Source organism: Dryobates pubescens, chromosome 2 (assembly GCF_014839835.1).
Source record: "Dryobates pubescens isolate bDryPub1 chromosome 2, bDryPub1.pri, whole genome shotgun sequence".
Taxonomy (NCBI): Eukaryota; Metazoa; Chordata; class Aves; order Piciformes; family Picidae; genus Dryobates; species Dryobates pubescens.
In genome coordinates, this window is record NC_071613.1 from 27,876,539 (window position 1) to 27,894,385 (window position 17,847).

At 41.2% G+C, this 17,847-nt stretch overlaps 1 protein-coding gene across 2 annotated transcripts in view; it reads left to right on the forward strand.

The window, feature by feature from the left end:
- Positions 1-17,847, forward strand: part of KLF7 (KLF transcription factor 7) — a 412,385-nt gene that overhangs the window by 340,262 nt on the left and 54,276 nt on the right. The window lies entirely within an intron of this gene.

The window sequence follows — 17,847 nt, forward strand, 5'->3', positions numbered from 1 at the left end:
TAACGAGATTTAGTAATTACATCAATACAGCCCTAGTGCCACCTGGTGGCCAACTGGCAGAATTTCTCGCGGGTTGCATTACCAGTTACGGTCCAGTGACCTTCGTGTCACTTCTCCCTGTACGCTCCCTCCTACAGAGAGCATGACAAAGAACAGGTATGTGTCTGGGAGAGAGATGGATGGGCTTAGTCATTAAGTAACCTCTTCTCTCAGCGCAGCAAAGCCTAAACCTATATATTGTGTGCAAGCAATTAACCCTAAACGTGGTTTAGATTAAACCTTGCCTTTATGTAGCCTTGTCTCCAGGAGAAGGTTTGTGAGGAGCAGAGAAGGAAAAGTTTTCTTAATTTAAGGTAAAACTTTGCTAGGTACTTGTTTCAAATTAAGCTTAGGTCAGGTTACCACTATTGGTCAGATTAAAGAGAAACAAGCTTTGTCAGAATACTGCTTGCAGATTTAAGCATCTACATCTAAAGCTGTGATTTTTAAAACATTAAAAAACCCAACCTTGTTCCACCTTCCTGGAAGCACCGCCCTTAGGTACCTCCCTACAGCTCCAGGAGACTGCTTTAAATCAAGGGCAATTCAGTGAACTTTTTCAAGATAAAAAAACCAATGTGCTCCCAAATGGAATTCAAGTCAACCTGACGTAAGTATTTTGAAGCAGAGTTCAAACCAGAAAAGGAAGCATTTGTAGCATTTCCTCAGGAAGTAAAAGATTTGGAATCAATGCTTCTTCTGAGGCTGACAGATTCTTGCAAGACTGTCTGCTTAGCTGGGGGGATGTGCTGTTTATTACTGTTGAAGAAAATAGCAGCTCAGATTCATAGAGCTAAAGAAAAAGCAAAGTAGCAGCCAGACATCACTCTTAATATCTGCCCACATGCACCTGCATGTCAAAAAATACATAGAGCAATGGCTGAACCAAAACATCCTCTCCAAAAATAAGAGTCTCTTCATAATGATTTGTTGAGTTCTTATTCAAATATGCAATTAGATGAAGTCATGTTCAGAGATGAAGCACTGAAAGACTGACTGTCAAGGCACTGACAGGACATGGACAGAGAAAGTGCTAACAAGCAAATTCACAGAAGAGGACTTAATACCATCATGGGAAAAAAAATAGCAGAAAGGTAAATGGGGAATTATGGAGAGCAACCTCCAGTACACTGACAACTGAAGTAAGCTGTTTATCAGGATATACAAGAAATTGTCTTATGGGGTAAGTTCTTCCAGAGTTACCTGAGAAGTTGCTTTGCTCAGTAAGTTTTTTAATTATCATGTAAAAAATTTCAACTACCTATTATAAATTTATTAATTGATATTACCAGATAATTATTATTCATAAAATGTCATATAGGCACAAATATGTTTGGAAATGAAACACTGAAGTGTACAGAGTCATAAGGAAAACTTTGTTCAGAACCAAACACTGAGTCCTTCACTCTGTGTGTGGTCTTATACAAGTCATGGTGCTCTGTTATTTAAGGTTTTATCAAGAAGACACTTTCCAATAACATGTATTAGCTGATGGAATGAGGTCAGCAATGTGTCCCAAGTACCTGGCTATCCCCACCTTCCCACAGCTGACTGCAATAGAGGCCAAAGAAATCCTTGCAATGCAAACTGAGTGACTCCATAATCAGCAAAGGCTGCTACGCTAAACAGTAAATCACAGAATGGCTTGAATTGGAAGGGACCTTAACGATCATCTAGTTTCCGTGCCATAGGCAGGGACACCTCCTGCTACACCATGTTGCTCAAAGCCTCATCCAGCCTTAAGCACCTTCAGGGATGAGGCATCCACAACTCTTTTGGGGAACACACTCTAGTGTCTCACCATTCTCATAGTAAAGGCCTTCTTTCTAACGTCCAATCTAAATCTGCCCTGCTCTAGTTTAAAAACATTGCCCCTTGGTCAGATCACCATATGCCTTTATAAGAAGTCCCTCTCCAGCTTCTCTGTAGGCCCCCTTCAGGTATTCAAGAAATGTTGTCTCCTGCTATATGCAAACATCCATTCACAGTGGATAATGCTGAGAAGTCTAGTGAGATTCAAATGCCTCTTTGCATAGTAAGATGTAACAGCTGATAGCATTAGAGTTAGGAGATGCCTCTAATATTTAACTTAGAATATTCTTAACTAGTATTTTTTATAAACATTTTCTTCTTCTTGTGACCTTCTGTACACCAGCGTCTATGTTTGAAATGGATCAGAGATGAGACCCATGCATCACAAAGAAGAGCAAAAGGCTTCATACATAACAAGTAACTTTCAAAATCCACTGGGATCTTATGACCTTAGACACTAATTAAGCCTTATGCTTTGATGTTAGTTCAGCTCCAGCCGGTTTTTTAAGAATCCTGTCCTGCATGCCCTTAATTTCTGATTTTTCCATCACAGCACATTGCACACCTTTGTTTGAAGTATCTCATACCGGCTACTATCAGAAGACTAGGAGATCACTGATTTGGTCCAGGACACTCTAGCATGAATATAAACAAAAAACTGAACTAATAGCAGGAAGGACTGGTGATACAAATGTGTAGCTTCTTAACCACTACAATAACAGTTGATGAAATCTCAATAGACAGAAGCAGACAGTAAAACCACAACACTATGCTTTGAATTAACAGGGGGCTTCCCAGTGAAATAGGACCACATTAGAGCATTCTGCTGGGACAGTTTGTTTCATTTATTTGTCTTCTGTTTAAAGAAGTCTTCACAGATGCCCATGATGTACTCTGGACAACCATCCCACAATTAATAGTCTTACTATTTTGCCTTTGCTGAGCTTTAGGAAGATGGTATCATTTACTTAATGCAGATGAAAACACACTGATAATGAAGAACAGATTAGTTAAGTCTTAGTTAATTACTATTTTCAGTCCAGATCACTATCACATTAATCATGCAGCTACCTATGTCTGCTCCCAACTGGCTAAGTATTTCTGCAACCCTACCTACTGAAACCCACAGCAAAATTCCTGTTGCTCCAGTAAGCTTTAATGAAGCCCCTTGGAAGCCAGGGCCAGTCATGTGTACTTTGTGTTGCTTTGCTAGGGTTTATGACTTTAAAATGAAGTAAAACAAAGTTGCTTTGGGAGGTGTTCAGGAGGAGACTTGATAGGGTGCTTGGTTGCATGGGTTAGTTGATTAGGTGGGTTGGATGATATGTTGGACATGATGATATTGAAGGTCTCTTCCAACCTGGTCTGGTCTATTCTATTCTATTCCACATGCGGTTTGTCCTATACTTTCAGCTGTGCTACTGCCACGTGGGAGTGCACTAAAACATGGGTTTGAAGGAGTTTAGCAGCTGTATTAAGAAGCTGAATTTGTGCCATAACTTGGGTGCACTTCCTAGAGAAAAATCCTCACACCACAGAATGTTTTTAGTATAAGGACTCTGGTGTTTGGAAAATTGACAAAAAGCATGCTGATTATCAAATACTTACTACTGCAGCAGACAGGGCAACAAATTCAGATATGCCAGTCACTACAATAAAATTTGAATTTAAAAGAAAAGTTGAAAAACCAGCATTTTACAATCAGACTAATATGCTTTAATGGCTAGCCAGACCCCAGAGCTTACCACAGTTAAATAAACCAATACCACGTAAAACTCAAGACTGTTAGAAGAATGTATCTGAACATACTTTCTGGTTTTATGTGTCACTCTTCAGTGTTTAAACACCTAAAGACAAGGTCACAGGATGTTAGGGGTTGGAAGGGACCTCTGGATATCCTCAAGTCCAACCCCCCCGCCAGAGCAGGACCATAGAATCTAGCACACATCACACATGAACGCATTCAGACATGTCTTGAAAGTCTCCAGACAAGGAGACTCCACAACCTCTCTGGGCAGCCTGTTCTAGTGCTCCATGACCCTTACAGTAAAGTTCTTACTCATGTTGAGGTGGAGCTTCCTGTGCTGTAGTTTACATCCATTGCCCCTTGTCCTGTCACAGGGTGCAAGTGAGAAGAGGCTGTCCCTCCTGACACCCAGCCCTCATATATTTATATTAGATCCTCTCTCAGTCTTCTCTGCAGACTAAAAAGCCCCAGATTTCTCAGTCTCTCCTTAGGCAGTGCTCCAGGCCCTTAATCATCTTTGTAGCCCTCATTTGGACTCTCTCAAGTAGATCCCTGTCCGCCTTGAATGGGGGAGCCCAGAACTGGATGTAATGTTCTAGGTGGGGCCTCACTAGGGCAGAGTAAAAGGGGAAAGAGAACCTCCCTTGATCTGCTGGACACACTCTTCCTAATGCCCCCCAGGATACCAAGATGGTCTTTTATACAAGTGCAACTCTATATGTGAAAGTCTCTAAGGAACATCTATGTGCTTAAGAGTTGTTCCCTTCACAATATTCACCTGCATTTAAAATAAATTGCTAATCTCTTCCACAAGCATTTCAAGACATTTTAACTGTTGCCTCAAAATGTATGCATCATTCAAAGACTAATACAGACACACTATCAGCTGAAAACCCCAGACTCTTCACCAGATGCACAGTCTAAGCCATGCCCCAGACTTTTTTGACATCTGCCCTTGGGGTGCATATGACCTTGGAAGAGAGTCAAGGTTCATTTAGGGAACACTGATGTTCTCTGACCACTCTGTTCTCAAACACACACTATGTCTAAGTGGCTGAAGTGGTTGGTTTAGGGATGTGGCCATGTTAAAGTCAAGGCAGGCAGATCTTTCTGTTTGGTTCATTTCTGAAGAAATAAAATTTCCCTAAGTCAGTTCTTCATTTTGTACTGGGAATGTTTCTTGCTTTGAGTTTACACATTATCCTTCACAGGAGTCTGAGAGTCCAGTTTGTTCTCCAACAATTCCACAGCACTGCTCTACTCTGTCATGGAATAGCTTAGGTTAGAAGGGGCCTTAGAGATCATCTAATCCAACCTCCCCGCCATAGGGCAGGGATGCCTTTCCACTAGGCTTGGATGCTCAAGGCCTCATCCAACCTGGCCTTGAACACCCCCAGGGAAGAGGTATCCACAACCTCCCCAGACAACCTATTCCAGAGTCTCACCACCCTGGTACTGAAGAACTTCTTCTAAGATCCAATCTAAACCTACTCTTCTTCTGCATAAAATCATCCTCCTTATTGCTAGGCACACTTAGGGAAGTGCCTCTCCAGCCAGTGTCAGGTAGTGGAAGGTTTCAATGACTTGTCCATAACGATGTATTTTTTTTAATCTTCTTTTACTTCTGCATTACTAAACCTTGCAGACTTTGCATCTTAAGGGTGTTACTGTGTAACATTTTGTTGTCAGCAAAACACTTAGTATTTGCACATTTTCCTAAGTCCCTGAAAAGCAAATGTTTTTAATCCTCTCAAGTAAATAAAGTTTAAATAATTATTCCATCCATATTGTAAAGATGATATAATTATACAATAGTCTGTGTAACTAAGATCTACTGAATTTTTTCCTCTGTCCTCCTTAAAAGAATTTTCTTTTCAAGACACTCAAAAATATCCTATTTCAGTTTTCCTATTCCAAACTAGATTAAAAATGTTTCTCCTTTCCTTTCTCCAAAGTTTCTGGCTTTGCAATTAACACAGATCAAAGAGATCTCAGGATGTCACCAAAATGTGTAATGCTACTATGATGCATGTTTAAATTTAGGTAAGTAATCTGATTAAAGTTGGTATCTGTGAGTTGAGCACATAAGCCAAATGAAGGGTTTAACATGGTTTCTGTGTTCAGGTTCTCAAGTGTTTTCATGGCCATTTCTCTAACATGTTTTATCATCTGCATCCGATTAAAACCCCCCCCCCAGATACCATTCAGCATTCTGTACGGACATTCTCAAGAGTATCACAGTAAGCCTCAGCACAGACCAGTGGTTCATGGTACACCTCTCTTCCTAAAACACTAAACATTTCTTAGTAGGGCAATAAAGAGAACCAACTTGGATTATAGTACATTACTGAATTACCGTTAAAAACAGCAATTAACTTGTTCATAATCATAGTGCTAGATACAAGACATCACAGTGCAGAAACCTGAATTTACCATATCTACTGATACGGTAAAAGTTTTATGCAAGTAACTACTGAATGATTCTTCAAACACTTCTGAATTATTAATCAGGCCTGCAGCCACTTTCAAAACTGGGGTCTGAGAACCTAGGCCTTTATTTATTTAAAATAAATGCAGTATGAACTAGTACTTCCTTTTGTTGAATTTCCCATACATGATCAACATTGTAATCCTTGTAACGCCTGTAAGGAATTTCAGATATATCTAAAAGTATTTTTTGTTTAAGTATCTTACAAAAAGAATTATTACAGTTCATGTCCCAAGCACGGTAAGATTTTTAAGTATCCTAATTATCAAATTACTTCTATACAAAACAAACAAAAAAAAATACAATATAGGAGCAATATATTTGAGTTTTTGCTTTTCTAATGTCAGCAGAATAATGCATTTAATGGATTAATAACCTGATACGGAAAAAACACCTCCTATTCCATGACTCCACAGAACACAACACTCTGGATTATTAAAATGTGCTAGGCAGACTGTGATTTAAAAAAATAATAATCTTACCGAATTAAAAATACACACTTTGACACAATGACTGGATGACTTACAATTATACTTTAATTAAAACCACTTTATCTAAATGAAAACACCACTATAGATACACAATTTAGGCTCACTATACTAGCTAGGCAAACTTTATGTTTTGAAGAGGGAATGTATCTAATACCAGATAAAACACAATTCAGGTTAGAGGGAGGGGAGAGGTTGATAACATACTAAGTGATTCAATACTTTCATTCTAACTGCAGTTCAGTTAGTCTATACTACCTGAATAATTTTTACAATGGAAGAAACTTAAGTAATTTTTTTATGTATAGCTCACTAATTTCTTAATTATTCCTCTTCCTTCAGGACAAATGAAAAGGCATCTTCGTAGTTCATCTCTGAGCAGGGCTGTGCATAATCTGTATTGCCAGAAACATTATCATGGGTCTACTGAATACAGTAATCAGTGTCTTCACCTATAGATACACCATAGCATCCCACATTGTTTTGACAGCATTTCATATATTTTTTTACAATCTCATAGAAACAGCTCCATAAGGAAAAACAACTACTATTTTGTATTACAAGATATTGTAGTGTAAATTCTCAACTTTGTACAGAAGTCAGGAACAACAGCATTCATAAATATCAGGAATAAACCCCCCAAATCAAAACAGTAACTTAAAAGGAACCAACACAGATTTTAGAAGACTGCAAAGTGCTTTGAAAACATTAAAACAACAACTCAACTACTGCCTCAAATTTTTTGCTGTGAGTTTTATTTCATCTCATCCCATTTTGAAGGGCAGATAATGCTACATTTATGACATATTAGCAGAATTTCTCAGATTATTTATCACAGATTCTCCTCACTAATATTCAATCCCCTGTAGCGTCTCTACGTGGCCTACTCCAGAGGAAAAAAAAATTAAAATACAGGTTGGTGGTTTTATTTTCTCCTACCTGTACATTGCTTTATTTACAACGCCTTGGTAACGAGAAAGACATAACGCTACTGTTACGCCAAGCTAACCCACATCAATCTCAGCTATTCTACTGACAGTAGGAGTACCAAAAAAAGTTCTATTAACTTTCAGAATTGTAGATTATTTTTCAGAGCTATCACACAACAAGAAAGTTATCAACTTTATAAACCACAGGAAAAAAATACAGATTTTATTTTAAAGAATCCCCAAAGCTACTAAAAATATTTTTACCATACCTTTTTTTCTTTTTCCCCAGAAAGCTGATCTTAACAGGTTATAAATAAAATTATTTCTTCAGCCACATGCCTCTGTAGTTTATTTAAAATAAGAAGTCAAATAAATTATTTTTAAAAATGCTTTTAGCAATTTGGCTCCCTCCCCCAAATTGACACTTTATAAAAACCTTCTGTACTTTTTTCCCCCCTCCCTCTATCCCTCTTTACTACCTCCAAGATGGTAGGAAAGTTGTTGTTTTGGAGGGCAGAGGATCCGCTCTCTGATGTTATGTCCTCTCAGTGCCTGTAGTGGTGCTATAGGAAGCTGCTGGCTCTCTTCTTGAGCAGCCCCAGCAGCCCTGCCTTCTTTGCTGGAGAATATATTCAGGGATTCCCCTTAATAATCACCTACCCTCTGAGCACTTTGTAGTTTTAAAATAATAAAGAGCCCCCAAAGCTTCCTCCCCACAAAAAGCAGGATCTTCTCAGAGCCACGGGGGCAGCAGCTCCACAGCACAGCGCCCGAGTCCATTCCCAGTCCCTCTGCTGGGGAGGAAACTCTGATCTGTCAGCCCAACAGAGGGAAAGGGGGGAGAGGAGAGAGAGGAGGAAAAAAAAAGCAGCTGGAAAGGTAAGCCAGGCCCGGCCTGCATCCCCGGGCTCGCATAGCGCGGCAGGCGGTGCGAAGGGTGCAGGGCGGGCGGGGAGGCGGGCTACGCGAGGCCGGGGATCGGCCGGGGCCGTGTAGGCCGCAGCAGGGGGTGAGGGGGTCCGGGGGAGGTTTTGAGGCTTCCGGGCGCCGAGAGACGCGCCAAAGGGGGGGTGAGACGATCGCCGGGGCCCAGCGGGAGGGTCAGGGTGCGGCACCTCGGCGCCTTTGCCCGGGAGGTGAAGGGCGGCGGGGGAGAACGGGGGCGGGGGGGCGCTAGGCCGCGACGCGGCCCGGCAGCTACTCTCCCCGCCCCGCCGGGCCCCCCGCGCCGGGCCCCGGGCCCAAAGCGGGCCGAGCCCCGCCGCCGCCAGAGCTTGGCGGCCGGGGCTGGGGGGGAGGTGGCAGGGGCGCCTCGGCCGGGGCTGCTCCCCTCCCCACCCCCCCCCCACCCCCCTCGGCGCGAGGCAGTGGGGCGAGGGGGGCCGCGGGACGGGGTGGGGGATGGGGGCGGCATTAATTTGCCGAAATGACTTTTAATGAGCGACGGTGGAGGTGCCCAGTGGGGCTGGGGGTGAGGGGGCGGACGGGGGGGGTGCGCGCTGCGCCCCCTCCCCCTGCCCGGTCTTGGGCCGCCGCGGCGGAGGCGGTGCCGGTCCCGCGGGGCGTGCGGTGCCGCGCCGGCCGCGGCCTGGAAAGTTTCGCGGCGATTTTAGGGTGCTTCCCCATCTCACCACAGTCGCCCACTTTGCGCCCGCAGGAGTGGGGACGGGGCCGGCGGGCGAGTGCGCCTCAGTACGCGGCCGCGGCCCACCCCATCCCGTTCTCCGCTTCCCCCTCCGCCAGTGTCCCCCTCGACTGGCCCGGCGGCAAGCTGATTCGCCTCACAACTTTTTGGGAGGGTATGGGGGGCGGTTTTGGGGATGTGGGGAAGCCGTTGAAGTCCCCCCTGTGCCCCATCACACATTGGCACACAGGCGTCTCGGTCCGGTCCCCGAGGCTGTGAGTCGGGGGCACACTCGGTTTCGCCTTCGTGCCCCACTACATTCTGGGTCTGGCAGCCACCTCGGTCCCTCCGGGGCCCGGGCCGGGATCCCTTAGGTGTCTTTTCTACCCCACACCAGTTGGCATCAGTGGGAAGTGGCATCAGCTCATTCGTCCTGCAGCCAGGGGATCATCTCTGTGGCCCTTACACAGCAAAGAAGCAAGGGCCGTGTTTGGACTTGGGCTCTGGCCCCATGTCATGTCCCTGCTGGGGTACCTCATGGGCCAGGGTCCCGCTGGGACAAGGGGTTTGTGTGAGGTGCCTCTGCCCCCCAGGACCGAAAATGATCTTTTTTTTCAGGAAAAAGAACATCTGATAGTTGTGAAGTGAGTCCACTGGAAAAGCCAGCACGCTTCACCCTGCACAGGTGAAAGAGCTCTCGCTTCCAATGTGAGAGGTGTCTAGTTTTGGTCAAATGTTCCTTAGCTCAAAATGCTGATAATTTTTGTACAGGTAACCTCAAATGAATTTTGGAAATTAAAGTAGCGCTTACCTTAAAGCCTGTTACACAGTCTGATGAAAATATGTAGATCTATAGTTAGATCTATAGTTAGTTCTAACTTTGTTACTTAACAGCATGTGCTGAAGGTTTATTTTAAGACTGTTCTCAATTTTTAAGGGTTGGTAGACTTAAAAAGAAAACTGGCAAATTTAGGGCAACACATCTTTCCCCTGGTTGAGTGCCTTCTCCTATGGGCAGTGTTTCTGTACGGGCAGTATTTCACACTAAGGCCATTCTCACCCAGCTGCTGATTGCTGAACCGGAGCACTCAGGTTCTGTGTGAAGCTGTCACTTACAACCTGGTGACATTTTTGTAGCCATCCTCAGTATTTTGTGTAATTTGTTTGTAATATATATGTACATCAGACAAATTTTATTAATTGCAAAGCTAAATTATCTACAGGAAGCAACCTGGAATCAATGGAATTTATTTTAATGTTTCAGTATTTTTATGATGAATGAATGAATTTATATGTAGGGTCTAGTCCTACAGAGTTGCATGTACTGTGTTCTTGCACTATGGTTAAGTCCTCAGAAGGTACAAATTTATTATACTACCATGTTAAAACTTCAGTAGCCTATAACTGCTAAAACGCTCTGTGAGCTTTATTTTATTTGTTGAGTATTCCTACTGAAGCAAGAATTACATTCTTGTGTGAAAATAGACTTACCTTTTTTTTTTTTTTTTCAGTATTGGGACTAAAAATAAGGCTATATTATTTTGTTTAACCTCATATGCAAGTGTAGGTTATCAGTTTAAATAAAAGACTTGGACTTACAGCCGTTCTTGGTTCAAAAAATATATCACGTGCAGATGCAAGCTACACTGTGCTATGTTTTGTCTCTGCTGTCTCTGAATTTGTAGTTTTGATATTTCAAGATGTTATAAAGTGCGTTTCTGTGATGTTGCAGTGGCCTAAATGTTCCATTTTGCTCTATCTGTAGGCCACCTTTCTACACCCCCACTTGGCTTGGCAAAACTTGGGTCTGTTTGTAGTCACGTTGAAATAAGTGCGCTTCTGTGCAGGCATGAGAATCTACCTGTGAGTATGCTATTGCAGGATTAGAGCCTGGGATCTTCTGTTCAAATAGAGAAATCCTTGTTCAAAAGACCTCCAAAGATACAGAGCCTGTCTTGAACTTTAGGTCAGGAGTAGTTAGTTGTTGGTAATTCTTGTATTGAAGTCTGTAGGAATGTGCTCTTAGTGACAGTTATGAATCTTCCTACCTAACATCTTTTCTCTTTCTTTTATCTTTGAAATGTCTAAAATTCTTAGAATCTTAAATGTTTGTTGTTTTTTAGGCTTGGGCTGTCTTTGTCATGTGTTCTTTAAGGTGCTATTTGTCAGATGACTGGCTCAGCTGAAGCTAAGATCCCTGCTTAAGTTAATTTTGTGTAAGAAAACAAAAAGAAGAACCCGTTCAGTTTTGAAACAAAAAAAGTGTTATTTTCTCTCCTCTTAGTTATTTTTTTGTTCTCTGTTGACTGAACTTGTTGCAATTCTTTAATTTCTCTAGCCATTATTATTATTTGGAATAATACTTACATTAAATTCTGTATTTATTCCATTATATTCTGAAGCATAATCTATATTACCAGTATTGGCCAAAACATTGCTGCTTTTCTGTCAATGTATCAAACATGTTTAGGCAATATAAACTACCTGCCTAAAAAGGCAGAATGAGGACAACTTTTCTGCTTCTATCTTCCTGGGTAGATTTTGACATATGAAAAATACATGAAACATATGAAAGTGTGATTCCAGGTGGTAACGAAAAATGTCTAATAAGATCTTAATATGATAAGTGCCTTGATCTGTCAGTATACTTGCATGTGTGTGCAGTTCCTTGACTTGCAGAGCTCTTCAGAGGCCTTTTTGAGTGGAGAATTGTACTCTAATAAAACTTCCCTACAGGAACTGTAGTAGTTGATTCTGGTTGCTTCCCCATGTTTTCTGTCTTGGTTTGGATGCTTTTACTAACAAAAGACTCTTATTTCCAGAATTGCAGCAGTCTTGATTTGGTAGATGAATGTAGTGGAGAAGTGAGTTGTTAAGTGACCAGAATTAAGCCAAAGTTATGGTTAGATCACAGAACAGGGGCAGAAGTCACAACTTTGTGGTGTTCGAGTCAACCACAATTAGATGTGGTGCAGCTTCTCTTGATAGAACAGAGCTCTTCACAGAGAGGTAACAGTTGTCTAAAGTTTCTTAGTATGAAATAGAGGAAAAGCGTGGTTTTGTTTTCTTTCTAATACTATTGTTTTTAGTAGTAGTGAGTGAAAGGTTTTACTGGGAGATAGCTTTAAAAGCATGTCCTTTTGTGGTGATTTTTCTGGTTTCTCTACATCTTTCGAGTGTGTGAAATCCCATGTTGCCCAAACATTTTAGGACATATGTATTTGCTGTCAGTCTCAGCAAAAGGGTCAGACAGTGAAAATGCAGGGAATTGTTCTTTCTTGGTAAAGCTGAGGAATCAGCAAAACTACTATTTGTGGGAAAGCTGAGGTTTTTGGAGATCTGTGTTCTGCTTCTGACCCCGGGCTGATGGTTTTGAAAGCATACATATGCTGATCGTACCTTGTCTGTGAGATGTTATGAACACAAATTTAACATGAGATCTGCTCTAGTATTATCACATGCAAAACAATAAAGTTAAGACCTCTTTAATCATGGATTTTGTTTGGATTCAATGTGTGAAGCTCTGAGCTCAGTCCTCTTAATTATACATCTTTTAACCACTGATGTGAAATTGCCTTGCATTTGGGGATTCCATTGCCTAAAAGGGTCTTACATATATTGAATGTCAAGTTCTGGCATACGGTTAAGAATGTATCCAACTCACATGATTTAAAATATTCTAATATTTTCAGCACAGTGTTTTCTCAAAATTACCAATTGACTGAGACTGTAATGGTTTGGGCTTTCTTTTAGTGACTAGGCCATTAACTTCTCTGTAGACTACAGATGATGTCAGGTACCAGACTTCTGCATGACATTATGTGGATATTAAGTATGGTCTTATGGAGCTTGCCTCTTGAAGTTTGTGGCTACGTTGCTTCCCAGCCTCTCAGCAGAACAGCTTAACTGTTTTGGGAGAGGGTATGTGGAGTGAGCAGCTACAGCTTTGCTGTTGCAGAGCTGATGGGTGCTTTGAGGGAGCTGTTCGCATCTGGTTGCTTGTACTAAAAGGAGTTGGGAGCTGGCTTCTTTCTGACAGCAGGTACTGATGGTTGTGCAGGTGTGTACCTGTATGTATTTAAGTCTTTTATTTTTCCTTTTTACTGGCACTTTGTAAAACACTTTCTGATGTCTTATGGACCACTAGTGGCAGCACTCAGCAGGACAAACAGCTCAGCTCAAAGTGATGGTGTCACTTTACTCTGCCTCCTGCCAGTCCATGCTATCCCTTATTGGGATGCTAAGTTTGTTGCTCTTCACATATCCAGACAGGGCTTTCACCAGTTAACTGCTCGGGAATAATGATGTTACCATTAACATTTGCAACTTGATAACACATTCATTTAAGAACATAAATACCCTTCTGGGTCAGATCAGGGGTCAGTCCAACCTAGTGTTCTGTTTTGAGCAGTAAAGTGCTGCTATCTACAGCAGCATGAAAGCCTTTTAGTGTTTTCTTCTCTTACTCCTCCACCATCCATAACTTAGGTATGCTAGCAGGTACCTCATGTCCCCACTGCTTGTGAATTTTTCTGTTGTCTTTTTGAATCTGATGATACTGCCTGCTTCCATAGCCCCCCATGACATCAAGTTCTAGCAGTTCACTGTTTGAGCAGTAACAAAGGAAGTTCTTCTTTAATATATTTTGAGTCGATCTCTTACTAGCTTCATTAACTACTCCTAGTTCTAACACTGTGATACAGTATACACCCATTCTATATTCTCTTTATCCCTTACCATGATTTTTTTTAAACATCCCTCCTGCCTTACATCATGTGACAATGGCACATATTTTTATGGTCTCTTCTGTTTTTTGCCCTGTTACTTCTGACTAGCTCAAAATCTTTTATTTAGAAGCAGTTTTTAAGGCAAATCTAGGTTCCTCAAGAAGTAGTCTCTGATTTCTCATTTATGGTTTGACGCTGAAGGTAGTTTGAGCTTATGCAGGGATGAATTATGTTTTTGTTGAACTATTCTATAGCTTCAATGTGAGGTATCAATACAAAACCCAAAACAGCTTCCAGAAAGTTTTGTACCCTGATATTTTTGCAGTGAAGTACAGCTGCTTAAGCATTTTGTTTTTCCAGGGGAAGTCCATGTTTCCGTCATCTCTTACTGAATCCTCTGGGACAAAAATAATTTCTCCCCCACCCACTATTTAGCTAAGTGTAGTTTCAGTTCTTTTCAGTTAAGTGACATGTGCCTATTCTATGTATGTGCTACTTTTAAAAATAGTATACTCCATCAGATTAAATCAGAATCAATAGATTCTTGGTTATTCTATTTGTCTATCCATCTATCTGGTATGCTATGATATTGAAAAGAAAAACTATATTTTTAGCTTGATTATAACTTCAGTCTCTGATCTCGGCAGTATATCCACATAGTGCCACTGAACTTGGGGAGTCTGTGTAGGAATCTACCAATAAAGATGTAGTTGCTAGTTTGAGACAGTTACTGTAGTGTTTATTTTATGTAACATTGGCTGTTATGTATAAAAATATATATTAACTTTGGTTTTGGTTTTTTTTTTTTTTCATTCTATTGTAGTTGTACTAATTTATTCCTATCAGAATTTTTAACATTGTTGTATTTGCATTAGCTTCTCTTAGTGTATATCTATAGACTCAAAAATTCATGTGGTTTCCCCAAGGATTTCATTTCCCTGAGGATTTTTGTTAGTATTTTTGCTTAAATGTTTCATATAGCATTGTACTTGTGCCCTGTTTCTTTCAGACAAGGGAGAAGTAAAATACTTTGCCAGCTTTGACATAGTCAATTTAAATGCAAAAATAAGACTTGATTTATAGTTAAATCAAAACACAGCAAACAAACAAACAAACAAAAGTCTGGGGGCACAAGAATAAATCCAGGATTATAGGGCCTGGAAACTGCGGAGCAGTTTCTTTACAGAAGCTTAATAGAGACACACTGGGTTTTCATTTCTCACTGTTTACTTTGGAACTGTTCTGAGGAACTCTTTTTCTGTTTGTTTGATAACCTTCAGAAATGAAATGTTGCTGGGTTGTGCAAAAGAGGTCATTGATTTGTAAAAAATTCTGGAAAACATCGTAGTAGCTTAAAAGAAGTTTGTAAATAAACCAGAAAGAAATAGTGTATCATGTGAGTCATCTCAACTGCAAGATAAAAGTTTTTCTGTCTGTCCAGTATACTACCAAATAGAAGCTTTGATCAACTGTAGAGACACAAACTTCAGAACAAAAGGCTTTCTGGCAGCTTTGTTGTGTGTATCAGATGCAATTAAGACTTACTGGATTACTTCTGCTGCCGTAATAATGGAGGAGGATGTCTCTCAAATGTTTGGGACCCAAACCTAGATCATGACTCCTGTATTGGGAATGTCACCATGGGATTTATGTTTTTCTTTAACATTCTTGCTGGATAATCATAGAATCATAGGATGGCTCATGTTGGAAGGGATCTTGGAGATCATCTGCTCCATCCCTGCCTGCTATGGGCATAGATGCCTCTCAACTAGAATTGGTTGCCCAAGGCCTCATCCAATGGCATCCTGGCCTGCATAAAGAACAGTGTGGCCAGCAGGAGCAGGGAGGTCATTGTGCCCCTGTACACTGCACTGGTTAGGCCACACCTCGAGTACTGTGTCCAGTTCTGGGCCCCTCAGTTTAGGAAGGATGTTGACTTGCTGGAACGAGTCCAGAGAAGAGCAACGAAGTTGGTGAGGGGTTTGGAACACAAGCCCTATGAGGAGAGGCTGAGGGAGCTGGGGTTGCTTAGCCTGGAGAGGAGGAGACTCAGGGGAGACCTTCTTTCTCTCTGCAACTACCTGAAGGGAAGTTGTAGACAGGCAGAGGTTGGTCTCTTCCTCCAGGCAGCCAGTACCAGAACAAGAGGACACAGTCTTAGGCTGCACCAGGGGAGGTTTAGGTTGGATGTGAGGAAGAAGTTCTATACAGAGAGAGTGATTGCCCATTGGAATGGGCTGCCCGGGGAGGTGGTGGAGTCACCATCATTGGGGGTGTTTGGGAGGAGACTTGATGGGGTGCTTGGTGCCATGGGTTAGTTGTTTAGGTGGATTGGATTGGGTTGGACACGATGATCTTGAAGGTCTCTTCCAACCTGGTTTTTATTATTAGTACTATCATCATCATCATCATCATCAATAATAATAATAATAATAATAATAATAATAATAATAATAATAATAATAATAATAATAATAATAATAATAATAAAATATCTGGCCTTAAACACCTCCAGGGAAGGGGCATCCACAGGGAAATAGGCTGCATGGACAGCCTATTTCAGAGTCTTGCCACCCTCATACTGAAGAACTTTTTCCTAAGATCTAGTCTAAATCTGACTAGATACTGAATTATATGTCAGTATCTGCCTTAACAAAGGTGTCTGAAAAGATTATTTGGTTCTCAACATGCTAAAGAAGAGACAGTACCCTCTTCCCATTTTGTGGTTTTTGAGGGCACAGCCAACAATGAACTGTTTTTGTTCTTAAGGCTGATGTGTTGAGAACCAATGATTGGTTTCAAACGCACATAAAATGTGCTCCATACTCTCATGTTCTTCCATGCATTGAGAGAAGTTGGGAAAGGTGATTGGAACTGGATTAAATGTCCATGCTTGTGTTGTGGCTGTCTGGTGTAAACAAAGCACAAGGCCCATGCCTGTGGGGGTGTGTGCTTGCCTGTGTGCATGAAAAGGGGACTGTGTGTAAAGAGGAAATAAAAATTATCATTATTGTCAATGATTATTAAGGTCACTTTGCTAGTTACGTTTTGTAATGCGTCTCTGTTCTGTATGCTACACCTGTGCCTCTACAACCGTTTCAAAAATTTCAAGTGTGTTTTAAAAAGTTTTTGTAGTCTTCTGTCCTTCTGCTTCTACAGATAGAGATATGCAAATGAAAGGCCTGGTTTATACACTTCATTATTAGAGGGAGGAGGTGTGTGATAGGGTGTTTTGTTTTGCCCATGTGATTTAAAGTTGCTTTTCTAGGTCCCCTAGTGCCTTAGTGCTTGTCATTTTCTCAAGGTGATTTTGTAGTGTGGAAAGTGAAAACTTTTACCTCTATGAAAGGCAACTGCATCTTTCCAGCAGAGTCTGGATAAGCTTCCTCTTTGCAATCCTTTTCTTGTTGTTTTGGCCTTGGGAACAAGTTGGTTGAGGCAGTAATCTATACATTTGTCACATGCCTCTAATTTAGTACTTATTTCCTAAACACCAGCTCTATGTACATTTTTTTGCTTGGTATGTAACACATAGGAAACTGAACTGAGTGTTGAATACACTATGTCCCTCCTGGCTTTTATGGAAGTATTGCTTCTGACATTAAAGGGAACATTTATCTAAAATTAAGAACAATAAGGTAGGAAGAGTTAGGAACTGTGGTGACTTCAGGAAGGAGTGCATATTTGTGCTTGCAAAAGCTGTGGACAGCTACAAGGTCTGAAGACTGTTTGTCAGTTGTGATAAAGCGTTTTTTATAGAAAGAAATCTGTTTTCTTGCAATGCCTGATGAAATGAAAACTTGGCAGAGCAAGAATAGCCACCAGTGTTTTGTAAGCAAAGATGCTAGCAGTAAAACCTCTGCAATCAGATGAGTTAATCATCATTCAACTTGATTCCTGAAAGCAAGTGATCTAATCTGACACTTTTCAACCTTTCTCAACTTGTAGCTCCTAATCACTTTCTGGTAGAGGAGTGGAGTTTTGTTTAACAGC